At 39.3% G+C, this 26,403-nt stretch overlaps 1 protein-coding gene across 11 annotated transcripts in view; it reads right to left on the reverse strand.

Moving 5' to 3' along the window:
- The window catches only part of SCMH1 (Scm polycomb group protein homolog 1), a 178,164-nt gene extending 152,319 nt beyond the window's left edge, over nucleotides 1-25,845 (reverse strand). For 9 of the 11 annotated variants that reach the window (XM_063103800.1, XM_063103794.1, XM_063103801.1 and 6 more), the window contains exon 1: nucleotides 25,674-25,845. The gene's annotated coding sequence lies outside the window, so the exon portion shown is untranslated. Of the gene's footprint in view, nucleotides 1-25,325; nucleotides 25,649-25,673 lie in introns of those variants that run through there. The other 2 variants (XM_063103791.1, XM_063103790.1) reach the window with 1 other exon arrangement.
- Nucleotides 25,846-26,403: the final 558 nt, after the last annotated feature.

Below are 26,403 nucleotides of genomic sequence, written 5' to 3' on the forward strand. Positions count from 1 at the left end.
GTGACAATTTCAAAGCCTGCTACACTATGACTGGTTTCTATTAAAGGTGCAAGAAATAACAGAATAAGTCCAATATCCCACCATGAGATGACAAAAGAAGATATAAAAAATATGAGTACACAGCTACTTAGCAATACTGGAAAACAGAGAAGAGTACTATTAAAGAACCAGAAACCTTGAAGAATTTCTGTAACACATAATCGAAATAGAGCTTTATAATACAGAAAAACCATCAAAGCTAAGAGCCTCTAACCAAACATGGGCAAAGAATTGTATTTACTCATTGGGCATACTAAATAGTCCAGTTTTCCTCAAAACAAAACAAAATAGATCCAAGCTCAGAAACAAAAATTGGGAGTTGATGGCAAGTACTAAGATACTTGAGATTTTAAGACCTGTGCTGGAACCCCCACTGTACACACACAAAGCTTCTAAGCTGCAGTGTTTGCCACTAGGCACAAAATGTGCAGTATTTTTATTAATTTTTAAAGATACTTTAAAAGGAGAAAAGACAAGGACTACTATAAATAACCTACTCTAAATGAAATATTGAAAAAAAATTAACTGAAGGTATTCTCTGGAAAATGCAATGGGATGATCTATATGCCAGCAAATGAATTAAGGCTACAAATGATAGTGTAGGAACACAGATAGTACAGATAGATCCAAATAATAAATAACCTGATAAATAAAATTCACCACAGGTACAAAGCAACGTAAGTAGGGAAAGTGTAATTTATTTATAAATATTTTAATATTCTCTGGCCTCTAAATTAGTTACAAATCTCTCACAGAAAAGTCCCAAAGAAGCACCAGAGAAATTTCAATATAGTTGGTGGATAGAGGGAAGATAAACAGATACATAATATTTACAAGTAATAGTAGAATTTAGATAGTGGACATAATAAGGTTTTTCAAAGTACAACCCTTTCACTTTTGTTATATGTTTGTGATGGGATTCAGAACACGCTACTCCAAAATATTTTAAGCTAATGGAATCTGAGAAAACAGCAGTTGCAGGAATGTCACTCCCACCTTCCCCTGCTCTTCTCCTCTGAAGCAGGTCATAAAACCAAGGAAGGATTTTCTGACATTCCCCTGAAGCAGGTCATGAGACCCTCATGTGAGAGGGAAGGAGCCAAAGATACAGCAAAGAGACTGACTGACACACACACACACACACACATTCTCTCTCTCTCTCTCTCTCTCTCTCTCTCTCTCTCTCTCTCTCTCTCACACACACACACCCCTGAGGCTCAGTACGTAAGCTAGCCCAGTTGCTTAGACATCAGTGAATATTAAGCCTGATCAAGCTGGGATCAAAATAAGTATATACGTTTAAAAGTCTACCTGAAACATTCATCTTCTACAGATATCCAAGAAACTGACCCTATCTCAGCTTTACTTGGAGAGGCACTTTACATAATGAGAATGTGAAGTATATATAATAATACACTGTATAATATGTCATACAAAATATAAATAACTTCCAGTATCAAAGTCCTTTATAATTTTCAAAGTTATCTGACTCACATGTTATTTATATACAGTTATTGGTAAACATCTTTTATAGTTCTTTTAGCACTGTGACTCACTTGAAATTAGAATCCAGATCTGATTCATTTCTACATTCTTTGAAACAGGGCCTTGAGTAGTTATTTAGTAAATGTTTACTAAAGGGAAAATTTTTGATCCTTACAATAGATATGAGAAACATAGGCAGGGCAAACTCTGATGCTATTTCTCAGTTAAACAGCTCCTTTGTTGAGTTGGGCTCCAATCTTTTTCTATTGAACCCAACTGAAAAAAAGGCACTAAGCCTGATTCTCCAATTGAGGGTCTGGCAGTGTGTCCAAAGGAAAAAACTTTAGTTTTGTTAATTTTTACATGTTTGGAAGATCCTGAAATATTGATCTTAATGTGAATATAAAATGTTTGTGAACTTTCTGATTTTTTGTTTTATTGGGACAGAATGATAGAAGAAAAATGAAAATCCTTCTTAAAAATCCTAAACTCGGTTATAAGTTACCTAAAACAACAAAAACAGAACTTGAAATATAACAGCTAACATTTATACTCAGCTCTTTGGAGCAATTCCATGTATATGTTATTTCACATGATTTTTCATAATACCCAGTGAAAGATTACTATTATTCCCATTTCACTGACAAAGAACTTCAAAGAAGATTAGAGTTAGTAGGTGGTTGAATTGGGACTTGAAACAATCTAGGCCATGCTCTGCAGTGTACTATGCTTACTATGCTGTTCCTTCCGTACACAGAACTAGTCAGCAGCCTTCTAGTTTGTCTCTACTACCATTTCATCATGTATATGGCAACCAGAGTAAACCTTCTAAAATAAAAATTTGATCATGTTGCTTCTCTGCTTAAAACCCTTCAATGAATCCATGCAGCCTATAGGATGAAATCCACCAAAATCTTTGGCATAGCATATGTAGCATTCCAAAACCTAAATCTTAAGAACAAAACAAAAAAACCTTAAATCCTTTAAGATTTGGCCCTTGACTACTTTTTCAGCCTCAACTACTGCTCATCTTCTCCTCTTTACCTTCTTCCCCTAAATTATTCTAAATGATTTATAGACCCTCAACTCATCTGCAATGAGACCCCTTTTACACCCAATTCAACCTGTCAGTTGACAACTCATCCTTCGGAAATCAATGAATCCCCTCTTCCTTAGTCTTCCTAGCTCTTTTCCTTAGATAACCATTTCCTCTTCCATGCTATATTTACATCTGGCTCATACTTACAGCATTTAAATACCATATTTTAATTATTTGTTTATATACCTCTACTCTCTATCTGATGGTGAAGCCCTGAAGGGTGTTTTATTCATCTTTACATCCCTAGGATCTAATACACTCTCCGAAAGTAACAGGCATCAGATACATGTTTGTTAAGTTGAATTTAAATATACTCACTTAGAAAGTATACAAGTGTTAAAACAGAATTTGTACTTTGTAAAATATGTTTCAAAGGAAAAGAAAAAGCCTAAAACCCTCTAACTGAACTGTGTACAATAATGGCAGTTGCCCTGAAGGTTCCTGCTAGCACTCTGTGCCTCAGCTGGGCCTCCAGAAGGTTCATTACTTTCATATTACTACTGTGGCAATTTATTAATGAGCTCAGTGCAAGCAAGACAAATTGAAATGACAGCCCTGGCAACTAACATCTCTTATTTACCACTAGAGCTACTCTCTCACTAGCAGTGTCATGGATAAGCCTTCTTCAATGCAAAACAATTTTTATAGAGTATCTTCTAAGAGACCTACAAACACTGACTGGCACTAAGGGGAATCCAAAAGAAGTATAGATCCTCATTAAGATAGGCAAAGAATGTATTCTTGAAAAATAATTCAAAACTGAAAAATACAGAGATCCATTAAAGGTAATAGTAAAGGACTCATTATATAATTCATCATTATGGGTCAATTGCCTATCCTAGGGCTAACTGAACTGCCACTGGGACTCTTCTAGCTTCATCAAGATGAAGGCAGGCATTACAAGATTATGCATGAGGAGAAAACCAAGAGCCAGTGCTAGATATTCTGGAATAAGGAAAGCCTGTAAAACTAAAACCCCCACCCTTCCAAAGGTGTGAAGGCTTCTTGGTACCACAGCATCCCTACTTAAGGCTGATCTCCTGAGGTAAAATAAAGTCAAATCATAAGCATTTAACATGACAAAAGTAAACTTTATAGTACTAGACACAAATACAGTCTAAACGAGAGAGAAATGAGAGGAAACCTTGTGGATAGAGGGACATAAGGAGATACTTCGTACTCACTGCTTTTCACTGATGAATACAGTACCTCTAGGTAACACCTCCCCGTTTTACCTTCCCAGGGCTGCTATAACAAAGTACAAACTGGGTGGCTTAAAACAAAAGAAATTCATTCCCTCACATTTCTGGAGTCTAAAATCAAAGCGTTGACAGGGTTATGCTCTCTTTAAAGCCTGGAGGGGAAGATCTTTCCTTGCCTCTTCCAGCTTCTGGTAGTCCCAGGAAAATAATACAAATTTTGGCACAGAGATAGGGGTGCTGCTCTAACGAATACTTACAAATAAGAAAGTGGCTTTGGAATTGGGTAATAGGTAGGGGCTGGAAGAATTTTAAAGTGCATAATAGAAAAAGCCTACATTGCTTTGAACAGACAGCTGGTAGAAATATGAGCATTAAAGGTGCTTCTGGTGGCGCCTAAGAAGGAAACAATGAACAAGTTATTGGACACCTGAGGAAAGGCAATCGTGGTTATAAAGTAAATTTATCTGAATTGTGTTCAGCCATTGTGTGGAAAGTAGAAGTTTCAAGTGACACTTAGATATTTAAGTGAACTTGGATAAAAAGCTGAAAGATTTCTAGGCAAAGTATAGAAGTGCAACTGGTTTCTCCTTGGTGCTTATCGTGAAATGAGTGAGGAAAGAGGTAAATTGAGGAATGAACTATTAAGCAAAAAACGATCCAGCACTTGACGATTTGGAAAATTCTCTGCCTATCCAGAGACTATCTGGAAACAGGGCCAAGGGTGTGGCTGGACGATCATTTATGTGTGACTCACTGATCCAATCAACCATCTCAGCAGAAGCCAGGAATAGATATGGTTATACAGGAAAGAGATGTAGAGGAACTTCGTGTCAGATGGCCTGGATCCCCAAGCATTGCAAGGGAGATTAACAAGGTTTTTGAGAATTTTATACCAGAAGTGCTGATGGCCTGGGCTGCTAAGGGGTAGAGCCACAGTTGCAGAGGCATGGACCTCTCAGGCTAAAAGGGTGGGGCTTACCCAGCAGCCCAGAGGACAGATAATTGAGCCACAGTCTCAAGCCCTGAAATCTAATGCAATTTGCCCTGCTATGTTGTGAACTTGCTTTAGACCAGTGACCCCTTTGTTGCTTCCATTTTCTCTCTTTTGTAATGGGAATGTCTTTCCTACACCTGTCCAACCATTGTATCTTGGAAGCAGACAACTTTTCTTCTACGTTTCACAGGTGCACAGATGGAGAGGAATTTTGTCTCAGGATAGACCATACCCAGAGGCTTACTCATACCTGATTTACATGATTTAGAGGATGAGACTTGGGAGTTTTCTGAGTTAATTATATTTAGATGATGCTGGAAGGGGTTAAGAGTATGGGGGATGTTGGGATGGGGTAAATGTACTTGCACATGGGAAGGGCATGAATTTTGAGGGGCCAGAATTGTGAATTGTATTGAATTGGGTCCCCAAAATTGTTTACCCCTGGTGTAACCTAGGGTCTACTGTCTCCTAAATGCCCAGGTGCTCGCCACTGCTAAAAAGTTTTAAACAGGAAATCATGAACCAAGAAATATTAGACTGCCCTCAAAATATATCAGCTGAAACTGAAATGTGGGCCCCATATATGAACTTTGGTGAATCTCTGCCCAAGGAGGAGCCTGGAACTCCACACCTACCTGTCCCTGTTTTATATCATAGGTCAACACGACAAGAAGTCTCAATTTGCCACCTATGGACTATAACCTGTATTAGCTGAGAGCTCAAGGTTTAGCCTGTGTGACAACTTCCTGAGGTCTCACTGTTGCCAAAAGACCACATTCCTTTCTGGGTCCAAATGCAAATTTGGCTTCAGAACTGACCAACGAGCTATGTCTCATAGTCAACTAATCCAAACCGAACATGCTTGTATCCTTCATTTACATGGGAAGACCTAAATGAGAACTTGGGCAGGAAGTTAGGCAGGAATGTTGGCTATTTAAGATGACCCTTTTCCCTTGTTCAAAGAGACACTGCTTCAGGAGCAATACCCAGCGTTATCCTTACTTGCAAGAAATAAAGGCTTTTCCGTCTTGGCAGTTTTGTATATTCTGAGGGATTGGACAATGTAGTCCGGTAACACTGGTACCTGTTAATATCTTTGCAGATATAAACAAGTTAAGATTAAGTCATTAGGGTAGGCCTTCATCCAATATGACTGGTGTCCTTAAAAGAAGAGATAAATATCATGACTCACAGGGAGAACACCATGTGATGACAGAGGCAGAAACTGGAGTGATACAGCTGCAAGCCAACGAACACCAAGGATTGACAGCTACCACCAGAAGCCAGGAAGAGATAAGGAAGGATTTTACCCAGTGTTTCAGAGGAAGCATGGCCTAGCTGATACCTTAGTTTTAGATTTCTAGCTTTTACACTGTGAGAGAATAAGTTTCTTTTGTTTTAAGTAACTCAATTTGTAGTGCTTTGTTACAGCAGCCTTAGGAAACTAAAATACCCCTTAATATAGCTAATGTATGTTCAAGACTTACTATGTACCAGGCATGTGTTAAGTGCTTTTCGGAGATGTTCACATTTAAACCTTACCATATAACCATGAGGAAAAGAAATTAAGTTTATCTTTCTACTACATTACTCTTAACCACTATATTAAACTTTCTCTTATGTACGTACCATGTGTTGTATAATAAAAAAGTTGTCAGGTCTTTGTCCCAGGTTCCTGACACACAGTCCTAAAACCCTTGGAATTTTCCAAGTGATAGGAATATCTTTGTTATTCATGAGCCCCTGGGATCACACCTGCATTTCTGATAATGAGATGGCTCAAGATAGGGAGCTGGTTATCAGGACCAGCCATGCAATTAGAAGGTTGGGGCTTTCAGCCAGCCTGACCTCTGGGGAGCAGAGAGGCCCTGGAAATTGAGCTATCAATTATACCTACATAAAACCCCAATAAAAACTCTGGACACTAAAGCAGCTTCCTAATTGGTGAACACACTGATGTGCTAAGAGGGTAAAGTGCCCTGATTCCATGAAAAGAGGGCACAGAAGCTCTGTATTAGAGACTTTCCCAGACCTCACCTTAAGTGTCTCTTCATTTGGCTGATTTGTATCCTTTAAAATAAACCTGTAATCATAAATTCAGCACTTTCCTGAGTTCTGTAAGCTGTTCTAGTGAATTAATTATTAAACCTGAGGGGGCCATGGAAACTCCATGGATTTGTAGCCAGCTGGTCAGAAGAGTGGGTGGCCTGGGGATCTCACTTGAGTCTGACATCTGAAATGGGGGCAATCTTGCTGGGGAACATGCTCTCTTAAACCTGTAGAGTCTGACACTAACTCTGGGCGATTCGTGTCAGAACTAAATTGCAATATACTAATTGGTGTCAGAATAGGTGGGATTAAAATAGAATACCATGATTGATTCCTATGGTGGCCCAGTATACCTGATAGTAACAAGTGATAATAAATAGAAAAACATGTTATACAAGATACAAATCACTTGGTCTTTCAGAAATCTGACTTTCATATAATTAGTCTTTCATACATGATATATTAATCAACACTCAAACTTTTTCTCATATGCATAATTGGACTTTTCATTATTTCTCTTCAGATACAATAATTTTGAGCTGATGCATGGTAACATGTCTACAAGAAAAAAGATTTGGGGTATTTGAAAGTATCTGGAAATTGGGACTTATTTGCTTGTGCACAGCAAGGACACAATCCCCAGCTAGAGGACCCCTTGCCTGATTCAATCACTCCTCACAGACCCCACAGAGAGTGGCAAGAACCAACTAGGTTGTGGGCAGGCAGCAGATGAAAGAATTCCATCAGGGGATATGTGCATGTATTTAGAGCGACTGCCTCCAACTCCTTGACTCATGGAACTATGGTAGTTAATTTTCCAAAAAATGTTCTTTAAGTGAACTCAACCCTATAAAAGACTAAAAGGTCATTTAAAGGTCACTCATAAACCGGTAAGAACAGATACATTCAATTAAAATAGAACAAGGGTGCTTTTTAAAAGAGCAGATTCCAAATTTTTCAATCAAACAAATTTCAAGGCTAATCCAGTTTTACTTCCTTCCCTGTGCCCCCCATATACACACAGGGGTTCAATGTAGGTCTACACAAGACATCTGAGTAGGAGATTTATTACTTGTATTTTCTAAGACACATATTTCAACTCTTAGCATATATGTCATACTCGATATCCACCAATATGTCCCCTAGTAAGAAGAAAATCATAAAGCTTGTCCAAGACCAGATAAAAAGCTTCTATACCTGAGATATGTATCAAATACCGAAGACTTTCCCAATTTATCCAATCAATATTTATTGAGTACTCCATGTGCCAGTCCCTGGGCTAGGGATGTAAGGATGAAGAGAACTTGAACCATGTTATTTGAGATTAGAGATAGACAAGCAAATACATTAAGAATAACAGAATGTAATATGTAGTTATTATAGATATGCTAGAAGTGGAGACCAATTCTATCTAAAGGATTTGAAAAAGGTTTCACAGAGGAGGTGACTTTTGAACCAGAACTTAGAGAATGCATCTTACTTCAGACAGACTGGGAAGTTAAGGAGATCCTAATCAAAGGGAAGTAGAACAGTAGTAAGTACTGAAAGGGCTTGTATAAAGGCCTACGGAAAATGATTCAAGCACAGGGTAAGTGGCAGGAAGCAGTGACTGAACTAGAAAACTGCTCTGTCCCCTTTAACTCATTTTCCATGTTACTTTTAGGGTTTATTTTTTTATAATTTGAAGTGTGGTAATTATACTATTCTCCTTACATTCTTCATATGCTTCCTGTTGATCTTAATGTAGCAGTTGTAAGCAGAGTAGTCAGCATTCAACTGTTGTAATTCAGGGGAGAGATGACAGAAGTTTATTTAGATCAGGATGGTGGCAGTGAAGATTCATTCATTATTTCATTCAACAACTATTTAATGAGTGCCATTATATACCAAGCACTGTGATAGGTGTTAGACATAAGAATAAAACTGACAAAACCCCTGCCCTCAAGACACTTGTAAACAAGTAAACAAACAAATAAATAATTACATTTTCTGATGAAGTGCTAAAATAGAAATAAAGAGAGTGACTGTGGAAGGGTAGTCAAGGAGACCTCTGTGAGGACGTGATTTTTAAGTCAAGAAAGAACTAACCAAGAATCAGGAGAAGACCTTCTCAGACAGAGTAAACAGCATGTGAAAAGTCTCAAGAGACAGGGAAGTTTCACATATTCAAGGAAAAAAAGGGAACCAACATGACTGGAACTTGGCTAGGGGATGGTGACACCACATGAGTCTAAGAAAGTAGGCTCCATATCATGCAGACCACAAGAGAAAATATCATTGTATATTCATTGCAATGGGCAGCCACTGAAGAACGATTTTAGGTAAAGAGATGACATGATCTGTGGTGTTGGTGGGGGATGCAGTGCTGACGTAGAAGCATGAAAACCACTTAAGGGGTTGATAAAATGGTCCAAAAGAAGAACTATGGTAGCCTAGACTAGAATAAAGGAAGTGGTGATGGAGAAGAGTGGAAAGATTCATTAGATGTTTAGGATACATTCCTAATGGGTATCAGCAATGAATTGAAAATGGAGAAAAGGTAATTTCAGAAATGCCCTTCAGTTTTTAGGCCTGAGCAAATAGATGAATTAGGGGGTCATTTACTGAAATTGGCAACAATGGGCAAGTATCAGAATCACCTAGAGAGCTTTTCAAAAATATTAATTCCTGTATTCCATCTCCTTAGAGATCCTAATTCAATGGATTTTCTTTTTTTAATTTTAAAAACCTCTTGAGGTGATTCTGATAATCACTGCTGAAGACAAAGTTAACCAGAGTATTGCTTGCAACCAAAAAAATTCTATATGGTACAGAAATTAATAAGTGAAGGGGTTAGTACAAACGACAATCCCTAAAAAGTAACTGACTGGATCAAGACTGAGAACAGAATAGTTCTATATAATGCTTAGAGGTCAGCCATCCTTATAATTTGGTATGTGACAGCTGGTCAAACTGTGGTCTGTTTTGTATCGTGACTCACCATTACTGAAGTACACTGCAAAAAAAAGACTTGGTAGGAAAAACGCAGGATGTGATATGTGTAGGCTATACGTGTGACCTTTGATCATGTCTCACCCAAAAAATAAACTGCTTAGTATGAAATAGGGGAGACACTCAAAATATTTAAGAATGAGTACAGTCTGAACATCATCCAATCAGAAAAATTATTTTAACCAATTCAAACAAAAGCCAGCTATAAAAACCTGGCCATACCAATGCATATTGGAGAATATCAACCCTGAGGTAAACTGGTCAATCTGAAAGCACTGGGAAGAAAATATGGCTATTCGAAAAAAGGTTCACTCTGCCTACAGCCTGCATAGGAAACTTGCTGAGTTGGAAAATTCTACCCAGGGCTAAAAATAGCATGAGCAAAGGCAGAAAAGCAGGACCTACAACTATGGATAAGACTGAGACTTCGGTAAGGTCCTCTCAAACATCTCAGTTATGTATTCCTTGCCTGATAAAGCTGGGATACAATCCAGAAGCAAGGAGCAGATTATTAATACCTTATTTCCTCTTTCAGATTAAGTGAGCCAATAAATTCCTTTTTTGCCTCAATCCATTTAGTTTGGGTTTCTGCCCTTTACTACCAAAAAGCGTTAATATACCACCAATATTTAAAAACTAAAACACTGCTTTTTTTCAAAAGAATCATCAGGGGCAATACCCAAAACCTACCTTAACAGAATCTCCAAGTCAGGTATCTGTTATTTCTTAATAGGTGTTCCAGATAGTCCATGTGATCGCACAACTTGTAGAAATATTCATACTAGCTTAGGCTAAAGTTTTAACACTCAACAAAAATCTGATTGTTCACTCCCACAGTACATGAAATGGTAATTCTGTTCTTTCCCAATAATACAGAAGAACATTATAACAATATTTATTTAAAACATACTATGAGCCCACCACTGTAGTGAAAGGAATATAGTAGGCATGCAAAGTTTAACATGTTGTGTTGCCTTCCAAAATCTTGTGTTCTTTAATTTGTAAAAAAGGCAAGACCTACAAATACAACAGGGACTGCCAACCCTGTCTGATCACTAGAGTCATCTAAGGGTCTTTTTGGTAGATTAGGGGTGGCAGATATGGGATTTAAACCCCTATCCATTGGCAAACTACAAAACTATTTCCAATATACTGTCAGAAATAAAGTTCCCTCTCAATACAAGGTAAAGAAACACACAAATGAAAAAATTTCATATAATGACAATAGCCCATTAATTCAAATTTGGATTTCACTCACATGTATTGAGCACTTACTATGTAAGCATTTGCCATATTATGAACCTAAAATACAAATTTTCATTAATAACTAATTATAAGAAACACTAGCAAATTAGTAAATTGTTTGAATTGACATTTTTCTTTTCAGCCTAATGGTTTGTTTAAATGCCATCATTAGGGGATTTAACATATCAAAAGGAAATTCTGTTTGTGTTGAGAATGAATAAGTCAACAAAATTATTACTTAACACTTCACCAAATTCAACTGCAGTTCTCATGAAGACAGCAAAAAAAAGCCCTACTTACTGGTAAGGCAGTTAATAATTCAGCCCAAACAAGGAATCCTTGTTTATTCATTAAACTGCATTAAGTAATTCAGTTGGAAGTTTTATAGAAATCTGAGGATTAAGAGCTAGGGAGTTTGGAGAGTAGGTTATGGAGCAGGAAAGAAACAAAATAATTGCTAGCTCTACTGATATTTGTTTAATAATATCTTTTAAGCTTTCTATAGAAAGAAGACATCTAGGGTCATTAAATAATTATTTACAGAATATGTCATTGAAGACAGATTTCTGAGAGTGGTTTCCTTTAAGTGGAGTTATGTATAACTATAACTGATAATGAATATATATTTAGTAGAAGAACCATATGTGATTAAGAGATTTCTCAAAAAGTTTTTTCTTAAAACTAAATCCAGGACTTCTAAATTAGTCTCATTTCTCATAAGTATGACCAAGATCATACCAATCTTATAAAACATTTGCAGAAAAAAATAACTATGCGACTCACACTCATATACGGGGTAACAGGTATTGTCATTTTTTTAGTGTTACATAAACAACGTGAATAAAAAAACATTCCTATATGAACAGAATCATTTTTTGTTCACAAGTCTGTGGGGTCTTATGCAGTCCTTCCAAATAATGGCATTGTGTTTTCAATTAATAAACAATATTATGTGGTAAGAATTTTTACATTTGTCTGAGTCCTCTCTGTTGACCAGCACTTGGCATATTTTTGACACCTACATGTGTAAGACGCTGAGGTAGAAAAAGTTTACATTGCATCCACCTAGCATACACTTTAGCACTCTATAAGCAGACTGCAGTTTGTCAGTCCCATCAAATAAGTCAACCAAACTGGGAACATCATTTTATGAAGAAATGTGTTTTAATTAAATCCCAAAGAAACAGCACCTAAAATTATTTTAATTTTATATCTTTCTTAAAATAAAGTTTTTCTATTAGAACAGTTTTAGATTTATTGAAAAACTGCAAAGATAGTTCAGAGTTCTCATATACCCTGCACCCAGTCTCCCTTATTAATATCTTGCATTAGTATAGTAGGCTAGTTACAATTAATGAGCCAATATTGATACATTAACTAAAGCCCACACTTTATTCATATTCTTAGTTTTTACCTAATATCTTTTTTCCAATCCAGGATCCCATTTAGGATACATTACAGTTAGTCATCATGTCTTCTTACGCTTTTCTTGGTTGACAGTTTCTCAGACTTTCCTTATTTGATGACCTTAACAGTTCTGAGGAGTATGCTGGGATTTGTCCGATGTTTTTTTCATGATCACACTAGGATTATGGATTTTGGAGAGGAAGAACTTTGAGGTAAAGTCACTATACCTGTTACCAGGTATATTAGTCAGGGTTCTCCAGAGAGACAGAATCAATAGGATATGTAATAATTATATGAGAGGGATTTGTTAGGGGAATTAGCTCACGTGACTATGAAGAAAAGCCCCACGATAGGCTGTCTATAAACCGGATGCCAGTAGCGTGGCTCAGTCCAAGTCCAAAGGCCTCACCCAGGAAAGCTGATGGTGTCTTTGGTGTAAGTCCTGGAACCCAAAAGCTGAAGAGTCTCGAGCTCTGATGTCCACGGACAAGAGAGAAGAGTATACCCTAGCTCCAGCGGATCAAGAGAGAGCTTCACCTCATTCCTCTGTCTTTTTTTCTCTCCGAAGCCCCAGCAGATTGGATAGTTCCCACCCACACTGAGGATGGGTCTTTCCCACCCAATCCAATCAGACTCATACTAGTCTCTGCTGGAAACACCCTTACGGACACACCTAAAAAGATTGATTTACGGAGGTTTCTCAGCATTCCTTCATCCAACCAAGTTGACACCTAGAATTAACTTTCACACCAGGATAGTGAACTCACTAAAGGAAGAAACCATATCTTATTTTCATCTTTGTATCCTTGTAGGTAGCTGGTAAATGTTTGCTGTTTGAGAAGGGGAAAGTGGAATGCAGAACACAGGTTGAAGGGGTACAGAAGTTTTATAATTTATTAAAATATGAGCACTGACCTTAACAAGGAAATTATTCATATATCTAATCAAATTTAAAAATAATCTTGACTGATTCACTGAAGAATTTCATTCTTCAATTCAGTAAAAAAAAAAAAAAAAAAATATATATATATATAGAGAGAGAGAGTACATATCAATTCCTGCAAGTAAAACCTTGCCTCCTGTGCTGATAAAGTCTCAGAATTATGTAACACTCCTGCGGAGAGTGTACACAGTGAAATGGAAAGGGCACTGGGGTTGAAGTCAGGCCGATTTGGATTTGAAACTGAGTCGTATCACATACAAATTGCATAATTTCAGTTTCTTTATGTATAAAATAGAGCTAATAATGCCTGTATGCAGGTGGGTGAAAATAATATGTTTTCATGTTTCAATGTATCTGACAAATACTCAAAAAAGGTTATCCCCTTTCTTAGTATAGTACTTTACCTAGAGTAGGTCTGTCTGCTTTAAACACTTTTGGAATAAGGCAAGATATGTATAAACAAACATAGAAGATACTGGTTATTACTTTTATATATTAGATAAATGAATTCTGAAACAATTTTGCATGTTTTCACGTTTTTTCAGGTACTTAGTACATGCCTGATACAAAGCAGCCACTCAAATGTTTGATGATTCTTCCATCAGATTTCCTGGACCAAGAGTCAAGAGAATCTGATTCCAGCTTTTATGCCTCTGGACAAACCATTCCCTTCTTTAGGCTTCAGTTTCTTTCTGTTGTTGTTGTTTATATCCTTTATTTTATTTGTTTATTTATTTTTTTGGTTGGGGGGGGGGGGTCTTGGTTTCTTTACTGAATAATTGACCTAACAGTCACAGGAGAGTTGGAAGAGATCTTAAAGATCACCTACTTCAACCTCCTTGCCCAAATCAGAGCTACTGAGTGGCAAACTGAGACTTGAATCAGGCTCCTAAACATTAAGCCATGTAACTCTTTCCATACACCATGTTTCTTATATGGTCTCTTTCAGCTTCTCATCCATGAACTATTGATCTTTAGAGTATCATCCAATTCTAAAAATCCAGTAAATCAACAAAAGGGTAAGTTCTATCTTTATTAAAAACAGAAGGTATAGATGAATAAACAAAATTGTCAATATTAATCCTAGTTAGCTAAGAGAAACTATGACTATAGACAGAGGAGGATCAAAATTTTTTCAATCATGCTGATATATCAAGTACTTAAACATGGAGATGATCCATTTCATAGTCCCAGACTCCACCTTCTACTCATATAATTCCATAAATGGAATTATAATCACTGGCCCACAGAACTGGTAGGTTGAATCACTAGTATTCTGAGATGCACATAGATCTATCATTTTGGTATCCCTTACTGTACCTTAGAGCGCAATGATTTTTTTTTTTTTTATATCCATTGGTCCCTTTTTTAGTATTTCTATTTTATCTCCCTATAGCCTTTCACATTACTATTTCTTTCTTTTTGAAACGTATCGTTGCTTCCTTGGCACCCGAAACACCACCTCCCCCTGATTTTTGCTTACAATATAGTGATTCAGAATAAAGCTTACTGGCCAAGAGCATAGACTCTGGACCTAGATTGCCAGAGTTCAAATCCTGATTCCACCACTTTCCAGGCCTGTGACCTTAGACAGTTTACTTAACTTCTAAGTGCCTGTTTAGGAGGTGCTACACAGATATGTGCTGTTATTGTTGTTACCCTCTAGTCTCTTCCTCCATTGCATTTGACCTCCACATATTCCACCTTGTGGATTCCATCCATTCCAAGGCGTCTTTCTATCTGGAAGGCTGTCTTTCTTCTACTCACTCTATCTGGTGAATTCCCTCTCAACCTTTAAGATCCAGCTCAGATGTTACTCTCTCTATCTCTCTCTCTGCAGCCTTTCCAAAGATCATCTCTCTCCTCCCTGCCTTTGCAGTCAGTTGTTCCTGCTCTTGTGTTCCCATAGTACTTTGAATATATTTCAACCAGAGCACTTTTTATACTAGATTGAATGAGGCTGAGCCATTTGAAACTGCCTGTACTAATATTAGACCATTTTAGACCTATTAAAACAGAAATTTTATATGACTCATCCTAATAATATCTCTTTATACTTCTGCTACCCTCTCCCTCCCTGCATTACATTCATAAAAAGGACTATAGGTTATTATTCTTTAAAAATACATACATAATAAAATAGTTCAGATATATAAAAAGGTATAAAGAATAATGAATGTACACCCATATCCACAACTCAGTTGAAAAAATATTTACTAACACAATTTAAGTTCTCTGTGTGCTCTTCCATGTGTTACTCCTGGTCTTTTCTCCCCACCCTACCCTTCAGAAACACCCACTATCCTTAATTTATTTGTAATTATCATGTGTTTCTTGAAACATCTATTACGTATGACTCCTTAAATAATACATGCATATTAAGCTTCATATAAATGTGTTCTCCAATTTGCTTTATTCTCTCAACTTTGTATTTTTATGATTTACCCAGGTTACTATATAGATGTAGTTCATTCATTTCCATTATTGTATGGAATTCCATTAGGTAAATATAACACAATATTTTCATTCTTTTATTGATAGACATTTGGACTAGTTCAAGTTTTTTTTGCTATAACAATGCTGCATGAATATTTTTGTATCCTTCTTTACGCATACATTGGACTTTTTCTAAAGAGTATATATATCTAGGAGTGGAATTGCTGGATTGTAGGTTATATGCATTTTGGTTTTAACAGATATTGCCAAATTGTTCTTCACTATGGTTGTGCAATTTCTATTCCTATTAATAGTATCCAAGAGTTCCCTTAACTCCATATCCCCTCCAATATTAGATATTATCAGATTTCTTAATCTTTGCCAGTCTGATAGATGTGGAATAGCATCTCATTAGAACTTTAATTTGCCTTTACTTAATTACTGGTAAATGGCTAATGAACATTTAGGTTGCCTCATTTATACCTTGTTATTTTTCTGTTGATTTTTCTTTTTCTAATCCATTTGTAGGAATCCTTTATTTATTACTACAGATAGGAATATTTGGCTGTTAAATGTACCAAAAATATATTCTTCAATTCTGTGGCTTGTCTTTTCATTTTTAAAATTATAGCATTCACCTTTGTCATGGTACATAGCACAGTGTCTGGAAGTTAGGAGACATCAATAAATATATGCTGCATGAATGAACAAATGAAAAACTGAACAAACACACACAAAGAAATTAGACAAAGGTTTCTAAACTCCTATATTCCCTTTATCTGGAATTGTGACCCTCTATGCCTATTAGGCTTTACAAATTTTTATATTCTCAAATTCATTTATTTTAAATAAATAAATTTAATCTGGTTTTGAGACTTTTCAGTAGTCCCTTGAGGCAAAAGAAAACATGACAGGGCACCATAAAATCACAGTTGGAAGCCTAAAATTCTAAATCATCTAATGCAAAGCTGCTTTCTTCTTAAATATCTCCAAGAACATGTGTGCTGGCTCTAATGTTTTCTATTATATTGAACAGGACATAATGGCTAGAATAGCCTTTATTTCTATCACATTTGAATGCCTCAGAGGAAAGTCTATATAAGCATGAGTGTAAAGTAATTATAATAAATAAGAAAACACTTGGAAATGTGCCTATAATAAGCCAATGAGTAATAAACATAGCGGTAAAGATGAATATACAATATGTATATCCTTTAACTTTAAAATTGAACAATTATTAATATTTACAATAAATAGGAAAAAAACAGTGCAGCAGTCTTTACATGCTTCAAAATTTAAGAAAATTAACACATGATGACTTGCAGCAGAAACAGCAAGAGGTTCAAAAAGCACACGGTTTTAAAAAGGCTGTCAAAGGAGACAACGAGTCATTATGAACAAAGTAGAAAATCTGTGGTAAGAAGACTTGGTCTTGAAGAGTTGTTCTCTCCTTTACTAGCTATTCGAAATCAGGCACATCATTTACTCCATCTGCATTTCAGTTCCTTACCAGTAAATAGGGTTTATAATGATCTGGTATCCTACCTAACAGGATTATTATATGTTTCCAATTAAATAGGAAAAACTATATGAAAACATCCTTCAGTACTATGCAACAGCAATTATCTATCCTTCCTCACTTTCCCTCTCTCCAAGGCTATCTACACCATCCCTGAAACTCCTAGACAGAACTGGATACTAACTCCTCTGGAATGGATATTGTATTAGTTTGCTAGGGCTGCCATAACAAAACCACAGACTGGGTGGCTTAAACAGAAATTTATTTCCTCACACTTCTGAAGGCTGGAAGTCCAAGATCAAGGCGTAGGCAAGGTTGATTTTTTCTGAAGCCTCTCCCCTTGGCTTATAGGCAGCCATCTTCTTTTGTCTTCACATGGTCTTCCCTCTGTGTCTGTGTCCTAATCTCTTCTCACAAGGACACCAGTCTATTGGATTAGGGCCCACCCATATGACCTCATTTTAACTTAATTACCTCTTTAAAGGCCCTGTATCTAAATACAGTCACATTCTGAGGTACTGAAGGGTTAGAACTTCATATTATTTGTGTAAGAGTTAATTAAGTATGTATCTTATCTTCCTCTCCTAGACTGTAAGCTCCAGAGAAAAGACCATGTCTTATTTATCTCTGAGTGACTAACAATAATTATTTATTGAATGGACATAAATTTCTCTAAACCAGAAGCACCCATCAGGAAGAGAAATTTTCTTAAACATCCATGGGGGTGGGCAGGAAAACTGGCGAGGACGTTGGGTTCATTTTGGGACATAATGACTTTGCGGTAGATATGGTAAATAGCTGTTTGTGAAACTGTCTGCTAGTAGCTAAATATAAGGTTTAACATTCAGAAGAGATATCCTGACTACAGACAGAAATTTGAGACATGAGTATACAGATTTTATTGGAAGCCAACTGAGTGGGTGAGACTGCTAAGAGAATGTACAGAAGAGGGCTTGGGACCAAAGTCAGGCAAGAGAAGAGACGCTCTCACCAAAGAACACTTACAATGAAGTAGCCAGGGAGGAACCAAACCACCGAAGTGCACCAAAGCCAAAGGAAAAAAAATGTTTCAAGGAAGAGGGAATAATCGTGAATGTGAAATGCTGCTGCTAAGGTTTGAAAATTGTGCCCCCACCACCACCTTGCCTCTTGTCAGCACCAAAGAGGAGACTAATGTCCTTGATCACAGCAGTTCCAGAAACTGGCATTTACTGTGTGATTTGGGCAAGTTTCTAAACCTTTAAATCCTGGTTTCCTTTATTTGTAAAACACCAGTAATAATAAAAGTATCATACATGAATGTAACATATTTGTATATAGTATTCCTACAATGTGCTAGACACTTTGCTGAGCGCTTTCACATAGATTACCTCATTTTTAAAAATAATCATAAAAATCTTGAAGTTCTATATTACATAATAGATGCTATTATTATTCCTATTTTCAGATGAGAAAACTGAAACATTATTATTAAGTGATAGAGACTGAAGTCAGAATGCAGTGAAGAAGTAAGAGGGAGAAAGTTATATCAAATGTATATAACTCAAAGTTTTTCTTTTAAGGAAGTGAGGCCATGTGCTGAAAGTGACGGGGAAAGAGTGTGGTCAGAAGCCTGAAAAGAGAATAGGTTTGACACAGACATCATAGAAAATAGGGCAAAGAAATGATTAAGTATTGAATGGCAGCAGTCTGTATAAATTTTGTGATTTTTCTCCAGGAGGGCTCAGTAGAGCTGGCATAGACAAGAAAAGAGAGGTTAGTCTGATTCAATGAGGTTTAGGACTTTGCCCAGACAAGGACAAGACAAGAGAGCATAGGAATAGAGGACAAAGGAAAAAGAGTGAACAAAATAGGGATGGACTAAGAAAATTAAGTTGAATAGGGAAGGAATTGAAGATAGGTATGGATGAGGCAAAAGAACAGATCCAGTGAGGATAACCAAAGCTCAGGTAGAAGGAGAAATTCTGAACAAAGCCACATGTTTCCATTTATAATTTCAGAGGTGGATCATCTCTAGGTGATACAAGGCCCATGGTGTGACTATGGGAGCTGACTAGCTAAAGAGATGATCACTTGAGTTGAAGAGGCCAATGTGTTGGGAAAAATATCATCCATGTGCATACTGTAGTCACTCAGGATGAGGGCAGTAATAGAGGTAGAGAGATTGTGTATGCCAGTCCTAAGTGATAGGGAAGATTTATATATCATCAGAAGATGAGGGTGGTATAGCCCATGTACCAAATGGCACAGGGGTTTTAAGAAGATGGAGAAGTAATGGTCTGGAAACAGTGGTGAGTAAAAACAAACAAACAAAAAATACAGCTATCCTCACCTCTCTCCTTTGGGATGGGAGGGATGTGGGAAAATGAGCTGCATCCATTTAGAAGGATAATATGCTGTCCATGACTTGGGAGAGAGCCTGGCTTCCATTCCCAGGACACACAAAAGAAATCCAGTAAAACAGTTAACAGTGTAGGAAACACCAATCTAAGAAAACAAGGGGGAAGGTATGAGAAGCAAATAAACAGCAGGGAGAGAGGAAGAGGAAGCCAGATCAGCACAAGAATAATAGTATAGAAGAAGACAGAGAGGTTGGGACAAAGATAACAGGTGATAAGACTTGCTGGGTTTATCTGAGGTTATCAAAATCAGTTCTAGCAGTTCCCTGGTAGCTACACTTGGTTAAGATGGGGAAGGATGGACCCAACATCTGAGTACCAAATATGTGACCAAAATTATGTAAAGTATTTTACACATACTATCTTAATTAAACCTTATAGCTGCACCTCCCCTCATTTTATAAATGAGAAAACTGGGGATCAGAGAGTAATAGTAACCTGCCTAGGATTGTACAGTTAATTTTTAGCGACACTGAGGAACCCAGGCTTCTTTACAAATATAAATCAGTGTGGTGGAATGAAAAAGACAGAATTTTAAATCAGAGTATCTTTGGTCACTTTCTACCAGAGAGATCTTGTATGTTTCTTAACCCCATTAAGCTTATCTACCAAACAAGTTTATTGCAAAGATTAAACTACAACTACAAAACAAATCTTAGTAGTTATTTTTTTTTAACCTAAAATTGGACTACACAGGACCTTATCTTCAAATATATAATTTCTTACTTGGTTTACTTCAAGCAAAAATCTGATGTTTCTGCATTAATGCGTATAAATTTTACAGACAGTAAACTGAGGTGGGGTGAAAGAAGATGTACAGTCTATGGCTGGCTTGTGTATCTAGAATCAACTCCAAACTAGTGCCAGGTCTTTAGTACTATGACCCCAGTCCATCTCTCTAGCCACATCTCCCACTATTGACTTACACAAATACAATATTCGAACCTGTGGCAGCTATCAATTTTAACAAACATATCCTATAATTCTCCTACTTTGTATCTCTACCTAAATTATTTTTATCTATTGAAATTTGTTCTCCAAGGCCAAAATGAAATTCATCTTGAATGTAAAGCCTAACCTTCTTACTAAATGTTGAAAAATGATGGTTCCCTCCTCTGAACTGCTATATCACATCTTTGCTTTTACCTCCCTTAGTGTACTTATATTCTGCCTTATAATTTAGGTAAGCACGAAAAAGTTTCATTTCTGCTAGCAGAGCATAAGCCCCTTAGAGGTAGGTAGAAGCAAACTAACATTTACTTTGCATCTATGAAGCACCAATTGCTTTTCTAGTGATTATTCATACACAGACACACAGACACACACAGACACACACACACACACGTGCGCGCGCGCACAGACTCACACATATATACACACATATACTTGTATATGTATAATTTCATGTAATCTTTGTGACACCCTATGAAGTAGGAATTTATCTTTAATACATAAGGACACTGAAGCTCACAGAGGTGAAAAAATTTTGTTTACAATCATAAGGCTAGTAAGTGACAGAGTCTAGATCTGAATTTCGGTCTTTCTAACTTCAAGCCCTAGGCTCTTTCCACTATACTCTGCTCAAAGGCTAGGCTTTTTCCACTGTACTCTGTACAGAAACCATGGGTATATTTTAGGGGCTGGCCCATGGCTCACTCGGGAGAGTGTGGTGCTGATAATACCAAGGCCACGGGTTCAGATCCTATATAGGGATGGCCAGGTAGTTCACTGGCTGAGCACGGTGCTGACAACACCAAGCCAAGGATTAGGATCCCCTTACCAGTCATCTTATAAAAAAAAAAGAAAAAAAGAAAGAAACCATGGGTATATTTTCACTGCTTTATCTAATTATTTCCCATCTACCCACTAATCAACAGAGGAAAAACTCCACTGCCTTTTGTCATTAAGTATTAGCAGAAAGGATTCAATATGGAGTATTTGTCCCACTACTCTCAAGACTAAGAACAGACTCCAGAGCAAACAGAATGATTAATATGAGTCCTGAATAGAGATGAAGAGATCAGAACCCTGCTTCCAGGAAGGAAAAGTCAAAAACCATTACTTTTCCTCTCTTGTATCTAAAAACTCTTCCTCCTTTGAGGTTTGCACCATCTGGCTCTATCACTCCCTACCCCACTTCCTCATCTGTCATCAACCTCCCTCCCGATGAATCCCCTATCTTCACTGCACCTGGGTCACAATCTTCTGCTCTTCCCCACATCCTATCATCCTAAATCATTTCAATGTCCACATAGAGATGACTCTTTCAATACACTAGCCTCACAGTTCCCTGTCATGCTCAGCTTCTCAGAACTTCACCTCTGCTGTATTTCACTACCCACAGAGACCTAGCTGTCACATAGAACAGCTCCATATCAGACAACTTAACTCCAATATTCCACTTTCTGACCACGTCTTCCCACTCCCCAGCTTACTTACACTACATTTGCTCAGTGAACTAATTCAAGAAATCACAAAATCTTCAAGTCCAAAACTGAACTCATCATCTACTGTTGCTTGCCTTAGTTAACATTACCGCCATCAACCTAGTCACCCAAGCCAAAACCTGAGCATCACACTGGATTCCTCACCCTTTCATCTGCACATCCAATCAATCATAAAGGCTTACAGATTTTCTTAAACTCATCCCTTTCTCTTCATTCCTATGACATTTAAAAAAATGTTACTTCAGGGGCTGGCCAATTAGCTCAGTTGGTTAGAGCATGGTGCTGTAACACTAAGGTCCAGGGTTCCATCCCTGTACTGACCAGTTGCTTCAATCACATCTGATAAAAACCTTTCAGTGATTAAAAAAAAAAAAAAATCACCTCTTCAATTAATTTCAAGATACTTATACATACAAAGTCCACCATGACATGGCCTCTGCCTGTATTTCCCACCTCACAACTTACCTCTTATATCTTTATTATCATATTACTTATTTTTATTTATTTACTTACTTTTTGCAGCTGGCCAGTGCCGGACCCAAACCCTTGACCTTGACCTTGTTAAACCCTTGACCTTGTTAAACCCTTGACCTTGTTAAACCTTGTTATCAAAACTGTGCTTTAACCAGCTGTGCCAACCAGCCAGCTTCCCTTTATTTTCATATTCTTAACAGTTCCAAACTGCTTGTGGTTCTCTATGCAAGCCATTCCTTTTCCCACGATGATGCCTTTGCTCAAGCTGTTTTCTCTGTTTGAAGCACACTTTCTAGTCATCTTTGCCTAACTTACTTACCATCTAAGATTTAGGTCAGGTGTTATTTCTTCCCAAAGTCTTCCCTCAACTCCTAGGCTAGTCTTAGTGCCCTCACCTTTGAGCAACCACAGCTATGCACAGCTCTCACCTCTAATTCTGGGATGACCTATGTAATCATTTAATTAACCAGCTCTAGACGGATTGGAAATGTATCTTATTCACCTTTGTACACTCAACTAAGCACAGTACATAGCACAGTGCCTCAAACATAGTTGATACATAAAGTGAAGGTTAGAACATACTAAGTTTTGAAGTTTCAGTGGGATACTGACACCAGTTCTCACAGTTGAGTATTCCCTACCTTCAATTCCAAGTTCTTTGAAGGGAAGGAACCAGAGCCTCTCCTGGATCTGTACAGTTCTGTACAGAGTGGTGCTATATGAATTTTTACTCAACTTACTTACATAAAAAGGAAACAACATTTGCACAGACATACCAGAAATCAAAACTTGACATATGTGCTACAAACTTCAAAACCATTGACCAACTTAAAAAATGAAGACATAAAAACAAAGACAAAGAACCAATTCTGACTGCTGGCATGTGCTTGTCTGAATTGTAAAAACAGAGAAACTTTGCTTAGAACTTGAACAGGGTCCCAAATATAAAAGCTTGGCATTTTATCTACAAGGCCATCATCAGTCTCTGCTGGGCTTAAAAAATTACCAACCCGCAGTGTTGCTTAGGCAGAGGATTAAGAGGCTGGTAAAAGATCCTTTTTTAAAACGTAACCCATGCACCACCACCAAGGCTAAATGACAAAAAAGCAAGTAAAAAATAATACTGGTAAGTGAGCAATAAAAAGTATCCTTTTTCATTGTAATTTTGGGCCTTCTGCTGGCAGTTAGAAATATAGCAAAGTGTTCAATGTTATAAAGCATTTCCCTCTCCAACCAAATCTTAAATTGCAGTTTGGCACCAAACTAGGTCTCAATCATTTTCAGAGTAAAAGATAAGCTCTTCTATTGGCACGGCACTTTACACTTTACACATTAAAACCCTTCAGTCTGGGGGGTTAGCTCAGTTGGTTAGAGCACAGCCTTGTAACACCAAGGTCAGGGGTCTGGATACCCATACCAACGGCGGCCAAAAAAAAAAAAAAGCCTCTGACACACATTAGCTCATTTGATAAAGTGTTTATAGACATCTTTAATAAGTGGAAAAATCGAAAATTTCAAAGAAATAGGATCTCTTGTAGTTGGCTTGAGCTTTTTTATGTTTTAAAGTTCAAAATACAGCACAGAAATGAGGAAGGAAAGAGAATACTTTTTACTTAAGTGGGTCAATCCTTGGGGCCAAGGAGCTTCCTGGAGAAACTTACTAGGTTTTGCCCCCTTGCTTACATTAAGAAGCTCTCCTTTAAAGGGTATATGGGCAAACTACAGCTCATCCAGAGAACAGATAGAAGAACCAGCATATGAGAAACTGAAGTAATTGGAATCAGCGAAGACAAAACTCGGGGGACATGATTACCACCTTCAGGTACCTTAACGGCTGCCCATACGGGAAAAGAACTAGGAAGGATGGGAGGCAGCTGTTTCTTTCAACCTATAACTAAATCTGTCCAGGAACAGAATGAGTTTACTTGGGAAGAGATTAGCTTCCCATGAGTGGAAGAGGTGTCCAGACAGGTTCGTCAAATTACCAGGGTGAAATTTGGGATTTTCAAAGATACTTTGGCATAGGAAGGGAAAAAGAGACCTTAGATGACTTTTAAATTCTTTTCCAGCCTAGAGATGTTCTGGGGTTCACTAATCTCCTGGAAAGCCCTTTCACTGCTCTCGGGCATGGCCCACAGCTGTGCCCACGTGTCCAGCTCTCCAATTTCCCCCCATCCCCCCGCCCGGGCCGATTGCTCACTTCGGTGCCCAGCTGCTCCCACCCCCTTCTGAGGTTTGAAACCTGCTCTCCCCGCCCGTTTCCCGCAGGGCTCTGGGGCAGGCGGCACACGTGAGTTGTCTCGGCTCAGCTCTCCCGGCTGAAGCCCAGCCCGGAGGACCGCTGCTGACAGCTCTGGCTCGCAGGTGCCCCCAACGCTCAGTCGGGCCATGCCACCCGCCGACCTCGGTCCTCACCTGCCCCGAACCGGGAGCCGGCCGGCGAGCACCCACAGGCGTTCCCTCAGCTCTGCCATCTGAGCAGCCCTCCTAACCCAACCCGCGCGCAGACCGACATCACACCGACTGCCTGTCCCAAGCCAACCCTCCCCGGCCCACCCCAGCCCCGTCGGCCTGGACACAGCGACCCCGCACTGACCGTCCCGCGAGGCAGACCCTCCAGAAGGCCCCTGTCCTTGGGTCTCCCGCGCCGGGCCCCCGGGCCGTCCCTGCCGCGTCAAGGCCGCCGACCGGACACTGGGCCGCACTGGCCCAACAGCAGATGCAGAACGGGCCTCTGGCGCTCGGATCCGGGCTGACACGGCTGGGAAAGGGCCGCAGCCCCGCGCGGACCACACACGGCCAGGCCGACCCGACAGACAGACGGCTCTCGGGCCGGGAGCGGTGGACGCAGCGGCCGCGCAGGTCCCGCCGCCGCCTTCTCGCCCCGACCGGCCCCTCAGGGCGCGGGCCCCCAGGCGAGCGGAGGCGGCCGCGAGGCGCTTACCTGCCGGCGCGGGGCGCGGGCGGCTCACTCCCTTCCCGCCGCCATGTTTCCGCTGCTCAGGGAGCGAGAGAGGACGCGGGTAGGGGACGGGCGGGTGGCTCCGGAGAGCGGCAGGCGGGTGGCGGGGGTCTCCACCTAGGTGGCGGCGGCGGCTGAGGCGGGGCTGGGGGAGCAGCCCCGCCCCCGCGCCTCCCGCCGCGAGGTGGCGCGCGCCTCGGCCGTTGGGCTCGCGCGCGGGGCGGGGCGGGGGCCTGGGGGCGCCGCGGGGCCACTCCGCCAGCGGCCGCCTAGTGCCCGGACCGGCTCCCGGGTTCGAGTCTCACGGACGGGCACACTGAGGCCTGGAGAGAGCTCGGGGACAAGGCTCGGGTTCGAGTCCCGCAGCCGCAGGTAGCCCGCTCGGAGGCCGCCTCGGCCCGGTGGAGGAGCCGCTGGAGAACATCCCCAGCCCTGCTGGTGGCTGACGATGATCTTGAGCGAGTTACTTCGGACATCCCCCCCTCCACACACGCCCCCGACTCTTTTCACTAACACAGTAGCACTTAAACCGGAGAGTTGGCGTGAGGAGAAAATAAATCAGAGCTAGTAAAGCCCACAGCATAGTACCGGGGATGTAGTAAGGTTAAGCGTCCATAGTTCCTCCAATGGTTCTCCCTTCAACAATCACGCATCACCCTTGGTGTGCCAGGCACTGTGTATAGGGTCATTATTGCAGTGCCCACCAGCACTC

This window comes from Cynocephalus volans, chromosome 8, assembly GCF_027409185.1.
Source record: "Cynocephalus volans isolate mCynVol1 chromosome 8, mCynVol1.pri, whole genome shotgun sequence".
Taxonomy (NCBI): Eukaryota; Metazoa; Chordata; class Mammalia; order Dermoptera; family Cynocephalidae; genus Cynocephalus; species Cynocephalus volans.